Source organism: Labrus mixtus, chromosome 21 (assembly GCF_963584025.1).
Source record: "Labrus mixtus chromosome 21, fLabMix1.1, whole genome shotgun sequence".
NCBI lineage: Eukaryota > Metazoa > Chordata > Actinopteri > Labriformes > Labridae > Labrus > Labrus mixtus.
In genome coordinates, this window is record NC_083632.1 from 4,284,353 (window position 1) to 4,300,055 (window position 15,703).

The following is a 15,703-nucleotide window of genomic DNA, read 5'->3' on the forward strand; positions in this document are numbered from 1 at the left end:
TGGTTTTAGTGTTCGGTCTAGATCTAAGAAAATAACTAAATAAACACGTAAAGTTTAAACTTTGATTCTTATGTTATGATTCACAAACTGGAAGGTATAAAAATCAGTTTAAGTCACATATTTGGGTTGACAAGTTAAGCAGGAGATTTTACTTGAAGGACATGTTCCCAGCAGACAAAAAGTCAAACTGTGTTTACAAAAAAAAAACAGATTTTTTGTGATCGACAACTAAATCAAATCTGAGCTGAATGACCGTGTAAAAGTGAGAAAACAGATCGAAACAGAAACGTAAGAGAGCGACATCTCCTTCGATTATTCACTAAAGGAGGAACAGGAGGACTGACTGAGAAGGCCAACAGAGCTCACTCTGTTTTGTCAACAACCTGCATGTGTTGAGGATTCAGCTCGTCGACTTTTAAACAGCGTGCTGTGAAACGTCAGCAACCAGCAGTTTGCTAAGTGGACCATGTAATCCCGATACGAAGACAAACTGACATAAAGCAAATCGTCCCTTTAGCACAACACACCACGAGGAGCCTTAAGGTATAATTTAAGGCTCTTGAGAGATGTCTTTAATAAATGATGTCGCCTGAAAACTAAACAAGACACAGAAGCCTGGAGTTTATTGCGTCACATTACATTGTTTGAAAAGCAGCTTAGAGTCACAAAGTCATTACTTCAAGCTGTTTTTAAAATCCTGCGGTGTGGGAAAGAGTACAACATCGCTAGTTAAACTAAGCAGCTAGTGACAGGAGGGCAAACTCAACACAGTGGGACACTACATAAACAAATAGTCGACGGGCTTCCCATCAGAGATGACGATGTACCCTCAGGAGAACGAAAAAACACAACACGGTCTTCATGATGCCTGACAGCTACAACGCCTCCCCCCCCCCGTGATTCTGTGTCTCTTTCTATTTGTTTTTCAAGGAGACGGTTTGTGTAACCAAACACAAAGAAAGGAGAGACATGATCTTCAGCAAACAGCTCAAGGGCAAAATTCAAAGCTGCAGGGCAAGAGAGGGATCAATTACAGAAAACACTTATCTATCTATTATCTATTATGTTCCAACTCATCTTTCTTATCATCTGGAAACTAACCAATGTTCACTTTTATGTTCAGCCTCAATCAGGCTGGACGAGAACACAAAGTTATAGAGTCAAAGTTGAGACTGGCTTTGTGGACTTCTTTTGTGGAGACTGTTTCTCCCAACACAGCTAATGTGCGATTTGCAACAGTCAGCACACCCTGAACCTCAAGGCTGTACCTCAAAGACCAACTTTGACAACAACTCCTTCAGAAATGATCACAAGACAAAGGGCTTCCTGTGAAAAGCCTTTGCTGATAAAGGCCTTAGCTCAAGGCCAGAGGGGTATGTACATATTTGCCATCATGAATAAGAGGACACAAAGAGGGAGCGGTCCAGAGATACCATCTCAGGCCCGCCAACTCAAACAAAACAGGGGTTCAAAAGACAAAGTAGAAAGCAGTTTATAATGACGATGATGATGGTGAGAGAAACATAACAAACAGGTGATGACAGTTTGACACCAATGTTAAAGGATCAGTTTTTGTATTCATGTCTCTCAGCTACAGTAAACCTTTAAGTTTCAAGACTGATCAATCTGGAAATATTTGACAATACTTTGGTTCTTTGGAGCAGTGGTTCTCAACTGGTGGCTTGGGACCCAAAAGTGGATGGCAGGGCAGTTTTCTATGGGTCAAAAAGTCTATGAAGCGTTATTTAACCATGTTCTTAAATTCTACAATTCACTTAGCAGACTCTTTTATCCAAAGCGACGTACATCAGAGAGTAAGAACAACACAAGCAAGGATCTAGAAAAAAAGGGAACAATGTCAGTAAGAGCAAACGATCAGCTTTGAGTCTGATTGGACACACAGGTGCTGACAGGAAGTGACCAGAGGCAAAGCACAACATTGAGGGCAGTTCTTGAGAGCTCTAATCAGTATAGAAACCATCTTATAAGTCATCGTTATCAAACAAAAACCATCGTCATTACCATCATCATCACCAATAATATGGAGACCATCATCATTAAGTTAGTAGGTATTCATGACAGAGCTGGGTCTTTAGCTTTTACTTAAAGGTGCAGAGGGACTCTGCAGATCAAATGGAGTTTGGAAGTTCGTTCCACCACCGGGGGGCGACAGAGGAGAAGAGTCTAGTCAGCGTCTTAGGACCCTGTGGTGAAGGTTGGATCAGACGCCTTTCATTGGGCGGGAAGGTGAACCACGTTTGTTTTTTTCTGCCGCATGCTATAAAACATTTGAAATTTGAGTCGCCATTTCTCATTAAGGAGTTGGTGGTGGGTCCTAAAGACTTGACGACCAGTTGAGAACTTTTCTCCAGACGTTTGTATGAAGTTCTTGATTTACTACATCTGTCTTAAGCAGATAAGTGTATTTGTCAAATGACTGAAAAGGTAGGAGGCATTTTTATACTCCCTAAGCTGTGGTACTTTAAAAAGGTAGATATCACTTTTAAGGTCACTACCAAAAATCCGATGTGATTTTGGGACCTTTAGTGAGATATTTGAAATCATATTCAACTTTTCAGCTCACTTAGGATTTGGTAAAAACAATACTTTTGCTATGAAAAGGAAACCTACCTCTGCACTGTATAGATTCAACAATGGATCCAAAAAGCTGCTGAACTAAACCCAACCAACCCATCCATAAACACGCAGAGTTATAAATATTCTCGTCATGTCAAAGACAGAGGATGGACACTCTGAAGTCTCTACACGGCTGCTAACACCCCGATATGCTGACACAGCAGTTCCTCTTAGGGAGTCTTGCCGTGTGCTAATAAAATCACTTGATAAATTATCAATGCAAATAAAGTGAGGCCTTCCACTTGCTGAGGTTTGACCTCTGTGTGTGTTTCATCTGTGGAAAGTTGAACATGACATCCTAGAGGATTACAGGGGAAGAATTGAGATCTCCTACGTTGGTTCTTTGTCATTTTATTTTCGAGTATGGGATGTGTTTATAGACGAGGATGCTGCATGAAGAGTAGTAAGGGTGCTTTTCTTACTTAAATGAGCACACATGGGGATTATTTTTGGTCTGAAATGCACCACAGAGGCGAGCTCTGGTGCACATATGCCCCACAAATCCCCCCTAATAGAAATCCAATGTATATGCACCAGTAGTTTGCAAACTTGTGTCTGTGTTCTCTTGTTTCTCGTTTGTTAAAAAAAAAGAGAAACTCTGCTCCCACAGTGCACCTGGCGATGTGAAAGTGCCTCTGTGTCTGGCCAAAAGTGGTTTCAGACGGCATTAGATGGGGAATGCAATTCATTTTAAGAATTCACATATGTTACTGCTGTACCCGAAAGGCATGTCGTCCATTGTACTCATGAGGGGGAACCACTTTTTTCTAAATGCACAAGCTATGAAATATAGATCATGAATAGATTTGTGTTGTCACTGATGTGAAATCGGACACTGTACCCAGACACAACAGGGGCATACGTCTGATTCTTGTGAGTTCTTGCACCAGAAAATGAAAAAAAATCAGGTTCATGCGTTCATACTTTCTGGCAGAGCAGAAGGACATAAACCTCTTTTTTTGGCATATATCATTTTTATCTCATTTACAAAGTTAGCACTTCATTTGGAAATACGGCAAGGACCTATTTTTTTTTTTAGTTCAAAATCAGGCTACGGTTAAAATGTGTGATTTACAGCAAAACAAGCTGACCAACCCTGAACAAACGTCCCTTTATCAGAAAAATATCTGTCCCAAATCAGTGGCATCTTTCCTCTAAGTGTCTAAAACTTGACTTAAGATGATAAAAACAACAAACTTCTTGGAAAGCAGTAATGTCTTACATTCTCAGAGCAGTATATGCAGGCCTGTGTTTCCAAAAAGAGATAAGATAGCAGCAGTATGATTTGTTTTGAGGAGTCGGATGGTGGGTCTTTTAAAAAGGAAATTGTTTATTTATGATCTGGATTAAAGCTGAGGTCGGCGCAGGAAATGAGTCCGGCTGTAGTTTCTGTAGGAGGCACTTTGTTATGACTGAAGCAACTCAACCTGAGAGGTCTGAAACACATGTTTGATAAAGAAGAGAACTGAGGTGGACATGAAAGACTCAAAATGTGTCATGGTGGCATTTGCACATAAAGAAGGACTTTTTTAAAGGGGAAAAACTACGCTTAAATTCTCTCCTCTAAATGTGTTTTAACAATGGGAGGTAATCTCTGAATGATTAATTTATCGTTAACACACCTGTACTGTATGGAGGACGAGATCTGACAGAAGTATAAATAAATAAATAAATGTATAAATAAATACTGGAATAAATAAATAAAAGAATAAATAAATAAATAAATAAATGAGTGAATAAATAAATAAAAACTGGTAAATAAATGGGACATAAATAATTAACTGTCTTAAATTTATTTCTACATTTATTTATTTCCACATTTATTTATTTGCACAGTTATTTATTTCCATATTTATTTACTTCTACATTTATTTATTTATACTTCTGTCAGATCTGGTCCTCCACAGTACTGATGTATGAAGTTGATTTTTTTTTTTCCCCTTATTTTGAAGTTTATCTAAACTTGCAAAACATGCATGTAAGTCAACAGCTACAACATTAATAAAATCATTACATTATGACGTAATTTCTGTGTAATAGTTAGAGTATGAATCCATTAAAAGCTGAACTTACCATGTATCGTTGGAGTAGCTCCGGGACAGCAGCTTCTCTGTAAAGTCTGCAGAGAAATTCTGAATGCGACCTGGTGTTTGTTGTCCGTTTTTAAGTCGTCTTATCCACAAATGTGCAATTTAACGAGGTGTAAGTTGAGAAAACTACATGTTTAATGTATTTCCGTCTCTAGTCTGCATCTCGTCCAACCGATGAGAGCGCGTTTGTTGTTGTAAGAGAGCTGAAGAACAGGCGGTGCTCGTGTTTAGAGACAGGAGGTAAGCTGGCTGCAAATTAAAGGCTGCATCCGGTTAATGCTTTTCAAAATAAGGTAATACATTCAAATCACTCTCTTTGGGACGTTAACCCTTTGATTATTTTGAGAAATTAAAGATTAGCATTGACCTTTTCCATATCATATCATATTTTTTTGTTAGAAAGGAAAAAAATATAAAATATTATGAAGAAAAACAAATATTGTGTTGACTGATTTTATCTCAATAATTCACCTTGGGAGGAAAAATTATTATTGTTTCTACAATTATGCATAGTAAAACATAAATATTAGTACAACACAATGCCTCAAAGCAAAAATTAAGTTGTCAAAATCCCAGTTATAGGCTAAAGGTAATTGTTAAATATTCTTACCGCCAGTATTTGTCAGGGAAACCTAAAGACAGCCATTATTCTGCTGCTTTCTGGAAATAATCTCAGTATAACACAACAAAATTTTATCTTTATTCATGTATCCCATATGCTCTTTTGTAAAGCATCTCGAGATAACACTTGGAATTGGCGCTATACAAATAATGATTGATTGATGTTGGTTTTAACGCAGAACATGTGCAAGATGGGAAATGTACATTACATAATTACATTTGTTTGTCATTGGTACCTGCTTCTCTGTTTTCATGTGGGGTATATTTATTTTTAATTGTTATATTATTATACTGTAGAGGCAGTTGAATATGTATATAGCACTTGAATACAAGACCAATTTCTCTACATGGACCAGGAGGTTAATCGTATCATATGGCATCATGTCGTATCACATTCAGTCATTGAAATACCCACTATATCCACACTGCACCTTAGTCAAACAGTTAAATTGACTGGAAAAAAATGACTCATAGGCAAACTATCTTAAAACACTGAGCATACTTTCGGTGTGTTTTAAAAAAGACTCAAAAACTGAACATCAGAGAACTACATGTCATTAATGGCGATTCAACATTGCATGCTTTTATTTTGTATACGTCTAGTTGGTAGCTTCCTGTCAGTGAGGCGCTCCATGCACCTGGATTGCTCTCTCTCTCTCTCACTCTCTCTCTCTCTCTCTCTCTCTCTCTCTCTCTCTCTCTCACACACACACACACACACACACACACACAGACACACACACACACACACACGCACACACACACACACACACACACACACACACACACACACACACACACACCATTACCCTACAAACCCCATACTTGCTCACAAACTGCCCTACAGCGAAAAGACCGTCTCTAGGGCCAGAAGAACCTTTTGTAATTAAACAATAAAAATTAAAAGAGCTAAATACCAAAAGCAAAACAGACACCACCCATGTTTGTCCTTGGGTTAGGGTTAGGGTTTATTACAGTTTTACGATCCAAAGACCTCCCGTACAAAAGGTTTGTTATGAATATAGAGTAACCTAGATTCAGTTTGTTCCAGCACAACCGGTTCCTGACTCTGTATGCTAAATATGTAGAACGAGGTCATACCTGACTAACCTCAACCCTCTTAGACGAGTTTTTCTGCTCCAGAGGAGTAAAACAAGGCTAAACTTAATCCCACAGAAACCCTGTTTTCTCGGGCAAGAAAATGAGATAAGAAGCTTCCTGTTTGTTCTTTTTAAAAAAGTTTGAACTCTGATTGACCTTCCAGTCCTAAACACCTAAAAAAAAATCTGTGTACTTTGATATCATCCCTAAGAGATTTTTACAGCCAGACTATCATCCCAGAAATACAGATGATGCCCCTGAATCCTAAATCTTACATGGTCATAATGTTCACAATCTTACTTGGGTTCTAAATAGCAGTAAAGTAAAAAGTTAAGGATGACGGATTAACCTTAAGTGTAGTCAGAACTTCTTAAAAACCAAAACATTGGACAGATAAATTGATACCGGCAATCAATCTAATTCATAACCCCGGCTAAAGTCATGGAAGTGATATAGAAATGTTTCATTAACATGTCTCAAAATGACTTAATCAGTTTTATATTTTTGTTTAGTTCTGTAGTAACTTTGTCCAGAATGCAGCAGTATAGCTCAGTCTTTGGTTGAGAACTCGAGGGGTTGCAGGTTCAAGTCCCAATGCGGACCAAGTCTGGAAATTAGCTTTAGCTGGAGAGGTGCTAGTTCATCTTCTGAGTACTGTTGAAGTGCCATTGAGCAAGGCACCAAACCCCCTTGTCCTTGAGTCTCGTGAGATTGATTTCCATCCACAATGGCAGTCGATAAAGAACGCAGACTTCAAGTCCCGTGATCCAACGCTACTTCATGAATCCTTCAGAGAATTTGCTGTTTCATTTTGTTTTATTTCATTTGTAAAGGGACCGTGTACAAAATTAAACATAAATGTTGCCATGTGATGCATTGTACAGTAAGAGTTAGCTTAGAGCTTGTTTACATCTGCAGTATGTCGGCAGGTCAAAGTGAAAACATCACATCACAACAATTGAGACACAGAGACGCCTAAAAGCAGAAATTACAAACTGTGCATTGAAAAAACACCAAAAATTATAGTTAAACACAAAAAAACAGTTTTTCAAGGTAAGCATTTTATTTTAGGCTACATTACGTATACGATACTTTAATTATACAATGCCCAGAAAGAAAGTGAAAATCCAAAAGAGACGGATTAACTGTAAATTGTAAAAACATTACTAACATAGTCTCAGTGACATCATCCATTGGTTTCTGAGGAAGAGTTTTGAAGCCCAGTGATGGCGGTCACCACTGGGAATGTTGTCTCAACCTTATTATGAATAACTCTTATACGACATAAAATCTAAAGAAATCTAAAATGAGTTCCCGTGCAGGAAAAAAAAAAACCCTGTACATCATGTGTTGATAGTAAAATAAGCTGTTCAGACCAAAATCACTTTTTCTACCAGGCTGAAAAGCTGTTTTCCTCTGTTGTAAAAATTGACATTTAACGATGGGTGTGTGACTTCTGAGGCTTTTACGGCCAGCCTCAACTGGCCACTAGAGGAACTGCAGTTTTTGCCCACATCGGCTTCATTTTTTAACACCTGAGGTTGCCACTTAGGGTGAACAGAACTACTTCATGACTTTAAATCTACGCCTTCTATTTCTGCACCTAAAAGCAGCTGCTAACAAAGTTGTTTCAACACAAACCCACACCAACACTCCCGCTTGTTTACGTCAGACTTATTCACTTTGCCTTAGTTGCACATTTCCCTGATTTGCAAAGAGTTAAACTTCACTTGTTAGGACACTGAATTAATGGAATTTAGCAGCTCTGTGACGCTGTTGGTACTCCGGCATTCATGCCTGATTGGAACGGGAGCGAAAATTGTCCCACACTCGTCTGGCCACTAGAGAATTCGAGAAGGGTTGTTACAGTAATTGATAATTGTGTGTGGGTTGAATGCAGCATGTCTGTTGATAATGACTCTCCAAATCAAACCTCTCAGTCTGCTCTCAACCCTCAAGCTTGGGGACATTAAGTCCCAGCATGCTCTCTGCTCCTTGGCCTGTGCATACCCAAGATGCTTATCTTTTACCCAAAGCAGCCAGGCGATCTGCAATTATGTTGTGTTGGCTGATAATGACCTCCCCTCTCCGTCCACTGTGAGCTCATTTTATTCATAAACATGCCGGATAGAGATAATTGGGGGAAAAGTAATTGGCCAATGACGCTGCAACTCATTTCACGCAGAAACGGTCCCCAGATCTTTGCTATTTGAGAGTCCATTTCCTGCATGCGAAACTGCACTACTTTCCATTATGATGCATTAGCTGAGGGCAGAGGAAGCCAGGAAAATGTACTTTTTAAGGTTTTTCCCAGGTGCTGTATTAATGCATCATGTACTTACTGGATATTCCCGTTGGTGCACTCTGCATTTGATTTACATGCCGTACAGTATTTCTTGTAAGGCCTCCATCAAACTCCCCTTACTCGTACGTCTTTTTCCTTGAGCTACATCCAAAAGAGCTCTCTCAGCATGACAGTGTCTGCAGGTTGAAATTAAACTGATAATATATATATAAATATATTGTCAGCAAGATAAAAGACAATATAAAATATTCAAACTACAAAGTAAGAGGTAAGCAGTCACCTTGAAAAAACCCTGCAGTAAGCCAAGTAGAAACTATAGCTGAAAGCAACGCTCAGCAAAAAGGAGACGGGTTCAACTAAAAGCAAACTGCATGAATGGGAAGTAGGAGAAACGAAGAGGAATGACCTGCTGACACCTGAACCCGAAGACACACTGCTGCAGGAGAAAAAAAACAAAACAAACCGTGTATCATGTTCTTTGTGCTCTCTGACCTGACCTCTGGCACAGTGACTCAGTACAAACTGGAAAAGAGTTGATAGGCTATAAAAAGCAGAATATCATAATAACCACAAGCAGAAGAAGAAGAACTTAATCAAAAACAGATGTTACATGAGTCTAGCTAGATTGTCAACAACATGTGCCATGAACTGTGTGACTACTTTAAAGGATAAATCTGTTTTACTTCGTCTTCATAGTGCTGCTATGTTGTTCTGAACAGGTATGCTAACATTGCAAGACTAATGAAAGCGTAGCTCGTAAGCTAGCTGAGGCTAAAGGTAGCAAAAACAGGAGGCAAGATTGTGTAAAAATTGTAGATTGGCAAACAAAGCTTTTTTTTTTAAATGTCTTTTGTCTTTTTGTCTGTCCGGTTATGCCTTGCAGCGAAACAAATCGTCTTTCAGGGACTAATAAAGTTGCAGTTGAAGTTGATTACCACAGTATTAGCATCAACGATCGACACATTGCAAATGTCTGAATTGATCACAACAAATGAGAAAACATATTTTTATTCAAACATTTAACGTTTTATCACACAAGCTGCTCACATTTGACTATTGGAGGAAGTATTTTGTTCATGCTCTCACACCATTTTGATCCGTCGAATGAAGCTCCATCTAGCAATAAGCTTCATTAGAGCCATGTCGGTGGTTAGAAGAAAAAAGCTTTTTTGGATCAAGAACAAAAATGTGGAAGACAGAGAAAAAGAGTCGTTGCTGATATGCACTTTGTTAGTTTTATTAATCGCAACATCAATTCATTGTTTCGCACACCACATGTTTTTCTCATCTCGTGCAGACCTTGTAGCAAACCTCATATGATAGAGGGCTAGGTCCAATAACAGAGTGAATTGTGAGGACACAAAGGAGGGAGAGACAATATGGATCGACCTCAGGGAAGCTGCAATATGCACTAAAAGATGTTGAAGGAGTTGATTTGTCTTAAGAAAAGTTAGTGGATTTTGCTGATTGTGAACTAAGGAAAAGTTTCCAAATTTAAAAAAAAAACACAATTTGAAATGAAGGACAGAGAAAGAGAAACAATGTGATCGACTCTGCTGTGGCTGTGATGATGCATCTGGCCTGAAATCAAACACAGTGTTCCATCTATCAAAGCCAACATGCAATTGTGAGACTTTAACATCTCGTGCAAAGCAAAAGAATAATATCATAAAAATGAGATTTTTGCAGAAAGGTCTGAAAATGTAAAAGGACGTCTGTTACCATGTCGGATGTATTTCCTTTGAAGTTGCAGAGTCAGTTTTGTATTTAAAGAGGGTTTTTTTTATCAGCTTAAGATAGCGTATGTTTCTCATGCTTCATTTAAGGACAAGTGGATTATGAATCATATGTCCAGATTGTCTATGAATAACAAAGCAATCTGTAACCGTCTACATGTGTCCCTTCTGTCCTCACTAATCTCAAACGGACAGACATGAAAGTGTTTTGTGGAGCTTTTTTCCTGCAGATCCAGTTTCCATAACTTCTGCAGCGCTGTCAGAACTTGTCACTTAAATATTTTTGGAGCGGCTCCATGTTGGCTCTGCGTGTTTGTTTCTGCAGGAATCCGGCTTTCTTTTTTTCGTTGTGATTGCAGCTACAAGGTGCCAAAGACTCCCTCGGCCATCTAATAATCTGTGTATCACCGTGCCAGGGGAGCTGCTTTGTCATTTACTCAATAGTGCGCTCACTTTAATTCCCCATTATCAAATGTTGTTTCATTCATAACTGAGGAGCTTAATTAAATGTTCAATCACAATATGCAGAATAGGAGAGGATTATTGATTAGATTTGATTTATTGTTCCCACTTAGAATAAATGGTCTGTCATTCATGAGTGACACATTCTTGGCTTTATTTATGTGTGTCTATTGAAAGATACTGCACTGTTAGATTAGCAGCTTAACTGTATACCATGCTTAGGCCGATAATGCATCAATTAACTGCTGCACCGGGCGACCACTGGCTCTGGTTTTTCAGCGCTGATGAAGCAGACGGTGAGTGTGTGCACACAGTCTGAGGGGATTAAGCCGAGAGGGGGGCCTCATTTGAAGGTGGCCATGCAGACGGCTAATTCGAGAGTGAATGGTTGCGTTTTTTCTTTTTTTTGCCTTGGGTTGGCTGTGTGAAAAGCTGTCTCCATCTCCTCTTTCCTCTGTCCTTCTCGCGAATTAAAAAAGAAATGGTTGGTGTGAGGTGCTGGAGCCCTGCCAGGAGCCTCGCTTATTCCCCCCCCCCCCTCCGGTGTAGGACGCTAAATCTGACCTACTTGCCTGAGAGGAATGCGGCCCTCCACTCATTAAAAGCAGAGAGAGTGCTGCACCTCAAAGCTCTTCCTACTCCACTCTGTGCTCACCACAAACTCCCACCACTGCAATCATGCTCTTATTATCATCATCACCCCCCCCCCCCCCCCCCCCCAACCTGACCCTTCATTTACCCTCGATGAATTTTTCCAGAAGCCAAAACCTGCAAAGAAAAAAAAAAAAATGATGCACCCTCTCCAGTCCCCTCAGGGCGTTTTTCCAGGGTGGTGCCAGCGCAGATTAAGCCCCTCAGCGTTCTCTTTGGACCAGATCTTGCTCTTGCATAAGCCCCCCCCCCCCCCCCCCAGGCAAGCCGGTGTCTCTCTGAAGCTTTCCCCCCCCTCTGTCGTCGTGTTAAAACGGCAGAATGTGGCCAGTGGAGCTCACTGAGACGACAGGTGTTTACAGTACAGGTCAGTTTAAGGTCTGCTGCTAACGCTACATGACAGTTCAGGCGTTTTCAGACATGAGCACACGGTTTCTCCAGAGAGGCTGGGAGAGATTCATCTGGAGGGCAAGGTGGGAGAACTCCATGCCGGGTGACCTTTATTTGTTTGGAGGGGGAACCACTCTGCCTGCCTCCCCGCAGAGATGTAAAGCACTGCAGGTATTTTCTCAGAAGGGGGGAGTCCAGCTCACGATCAGTACATTCAGTTTTTTCTTTTCTGTGACTCACAGGCCATCCGTTTTTTTTTTTTGAAGGGCGAGAATGGAATAGATTGAGGCACAGAGTTCAAGAAAAAAGCTGTCAGAATTGTAACCACTGTTGGAACTAATAATAATAATAATAATACATTTTATTTAAAGGCGCCTTTCAAAACTCTCAAGGTCACCTTACAGAGCAGAGATAAAAACAACAAAGTAACAACACAACGATAAAATTAACATTAAAAAACACAAATGTACAGAATGTAAAGGAGTTATGAGACCGGGTGGAGAATGATCAGACTGAATATGCCAGTTTTAAAAAGATGTGTTTTGAGATGAGATTTGAAAATGGAGAGAGAGTCCATATTACGGATATTGTGGTGGGAGGGAGTTCCAGAGGTGGGTGAAACTGTCCGGTATAACCAGACACAGAGAAAGAAGCAAACTTTAAGCAAACATTTTGCATGCTGTTAAGTGCTGGATAGCTAAATCATAACGCTGCTACAGTGCAAGGTTACGATAAAAAAAGGGCTGAGTTGGATTTAAAACAGTAAAGTCGGCTCCAGAAAATCAAAATAAGGAGCTGATAGACAATCTGAAGTGGCACTGAGCTGAGAGTGGCAGCAGAGTTTGGAGATATTTTATCACCTTTTAGTTTACTCTTCCACATTAAAACAGAATTGTGATCACACATTTATCTATAGCTTGTTTTTAAGTGAATGTAACTCAAACAGGACTACAGTAAAAAAGTGCATTTGTTGGGAACTATTCTCTGCGGTAGATTAATACAGATTTTTTTTTACTCTTGCAGGACAGTGTGTGTGTCTAAAAAAAACTACACTGACCGTGCCCCTGGGTCATGCGTTTTGGATCTCTTTTTGGCCAACAATGGAGCTCAGAGGATTAAGATAAATCAGACTTTGAAGTCCCGGTTTTGACTGTTAATGGGATTTGTTTACCCTCGTAAAAGAGTGCGGTTAGTGTGTGTGCATTTTAAGTTTCACACAATGAGCCGAAACATGAGCAGTCTCCTGGTTCCGGGAGCACAGAGGGGAGGATGTGCTCATGGTTATTAATACACACACACACACAGCGGCATGCAGGCGGTCTGCTGGGCAAATGTGGGTCAAGTGTGCAGAGTGCATGTGAGTAAGGGAGGCAGAGTAAACCCCCCCCCCTACCTCATGACATTAAAGGGATGGAGGGGCATCTTGAATCAGCCTCTGATCTGTCTGTGAGCGACGTGTGTCCTCTGCGTGATTTGGCTGCAAAATCACAGACAAACAAAGCAAACATTTCTATGATAATCTTGTTCTTTATGCACTTTTTAGGCTCCTTTAATGTAGAGCCAGTGCACCCAAGGACACAGCAATGTTCCCCCGTCAGAGAAACAACGGGTCCCAGTTTCTCCAGTTAGAAGGATAAGAAAAAGTTTCTGTGCTTGTTAGAAAAAAAAAAAAAGGAGAAAATGTAACGTTTACAGACACGGTGTGCTGATGAACTTGCTCCACATACTCTCTGTCCCCCTCGCCGGCGCTCTCAATGTTCTCGCAGCGTGTTCTGTCACACTTTCTATTTTAATGTCAGTCTGGGTCATGAAATGTTCGCGCTCTCGCTTTAAGCGGCTAAATGTGGAGATGATCTAACAGAATCAAAACAGAGTGCCAGAATGTTGGGGAAAAAAAAAAAAAGTGTTCAAAATGCTTTTACAACTCAGTGAGTGACAGAGATGAGAACGACCCCTGACTCTGTGTTGTTTTGCTGTTTAACGCCACCGAACTGGTTCAACAAGCATGCACATACAGAAGGAAAACAAGGACCGGACTGAGCACGTGTAAAGACTTCACTGAGCGTGACTGTTCTGTCTTGACCTTGAAGAGCAGCGGACAAAACACACTTTTATTTAGTCCCACACGCTGTTTTTGTTCCAGCGCTTTCAACCATACCAAACGTGATCTGTCCAGGATTGTGTTTGTCTCAAAGTCAAGGGTGGGTAGGAAGGAAACAATATATTAATTTAATGTCATCTGACTTCCTCATTCCACTTTGCTGTATTTGGAGGTGGAGTGGGATTTTCTGGCACAACTTCACCGACTGCATGAAGAGTAAAAGGCTTGAAGAGGTCAAAAAAGCTTCAGCATCAGGGGCACCGGTGGCGCAGTGGTTGGTGCGCGCACCTCCAAGCGGGCGGCCCAGGTTCAAATCCAGCCTGTGGCTCCCTTCCCTCCCTCTCTCTCTTCCTGATTTCCAACACTATCCACTGTCCTATCTCTCCATTAAAGGCACAAAAAGCCCAAAAAAAAATCACTTGAAGTATGAAGATCAACTTTATTAACAAATGAGACCCCATGACCCTGACGAAGGCCAAAAGCCGAAAACGAGTCGGCCTAACACTTCACTGTGTGTAAAGTTGAAAAAATAATAATATCTTTGTCATTTAAAGGGTCTGTCATCATTTATTCACCATGAGCAACACTCATGGTTGCTCAAAACAAAACTCTGAAGCCAAAAATACTGGACGCTGGACGCTGGTTAAAGTCCCCTCCCCCCCCCCCAGGCAGATAAACTCTGACTTGGAAATTACCTTCAGACTCGGTCGAATATTTGCTTAATGAAGGGCAGCTAATGGGCCGCAGAGCTATGGACGCATGTCACGCATTCATGCTTCCCATCATCAGCAGTGCTGCTCCGAGCAGCCGGGGGGGCGTCCACTTCAGTTATTCTCCTGTTGTTAAATATGCCTGGAATCTTCCCTTGTTGCTGGGAATGGTTCATGAAAAGATTTTCTGTCTATGTGTGACATCTGATTACCATGTTTTCAGGGGATTTTAAGGTCAAATACTTGCACAAGAGAAATGGTTTATGTGCAGCTGAAACATCTTTTTCTTTCTTTCTCATTTGATTCACATCCTCTTGAATGTTTGTGTTTTTTTTTTTTTTTTTGATGAAAAAGGAATTCTTTTGGTCTTTGCACAATTTGTTTCTTTCATGATTAAGAGCTGAAAGTTGTTTCATCTCTCCTCTCCAGATGGCAGCTATTTGAATAGGCATGCTCCGATCGGGGGCAAACTATTCAAAAACAAACAGAACGATTAGCTGCACACGCTGCACTGCGATAAAGACGTGATTTCAGCATTTAAGCTTCTAGATTTTCTTCACCTGTTCATAAAAAAAGACTTATTTGGAAGAAGTTTTGTACTGATTTTGAAGTACGGCTGAACGCTACAGAGAGAAAGTTTTGTGCATCTTTGCATGCATGAGCATCTGCATACATTCATGAGTGTTTTCCCCCTCTGTATGGGATCTGGTAGGCGGCCGTCATCTGGACCCAGCAGTGCCTTGAAACACAAAGAGCCCCATTCAGAGGCCTTCAGAGTCAGCAGCCATATCCCACACACACCCACGCGGTCCAGAGGACACCCAGGCCCGTCCAGCACACAGCCTGGAGTCATTACCGAACGCAGTGTGTGTACTTGCACAGCAGTGAAACATTCACAT

At 40.6% G+C, this 15,703-nt stretch overlaps 1 protein-coding gene across 3 annotated transcripts in view; it reads right to left on the minus strand.

Annotated features, from left to right (window-relative positions):
• Positions 1 to 4,952, minus strand: part of LOC132954960 (leucine zipper putative tumor suppressor 2 homolog) — a 40,077-nt gene extending 35,125 nt beyond the window's left edge. For 2 of the 3 annotated variants that reach the window (XM_061027522.1, XM_061027519.1), the window contains exon 1: positions 4,711 to 4,951. The gene's annotated coding sequence lies outside the window, so the exon portion shown is untranslated. Of the gene's footprint in view, positions 1 to 4,710 lie in introns of all 3 variants that reach the window. The other variant, XM_061027523.1, reaches the window with a different exon arrangement.
• Between the last annotated feature and the right edge of the window lie 10,751 nt (positions 4,953 to 15,703).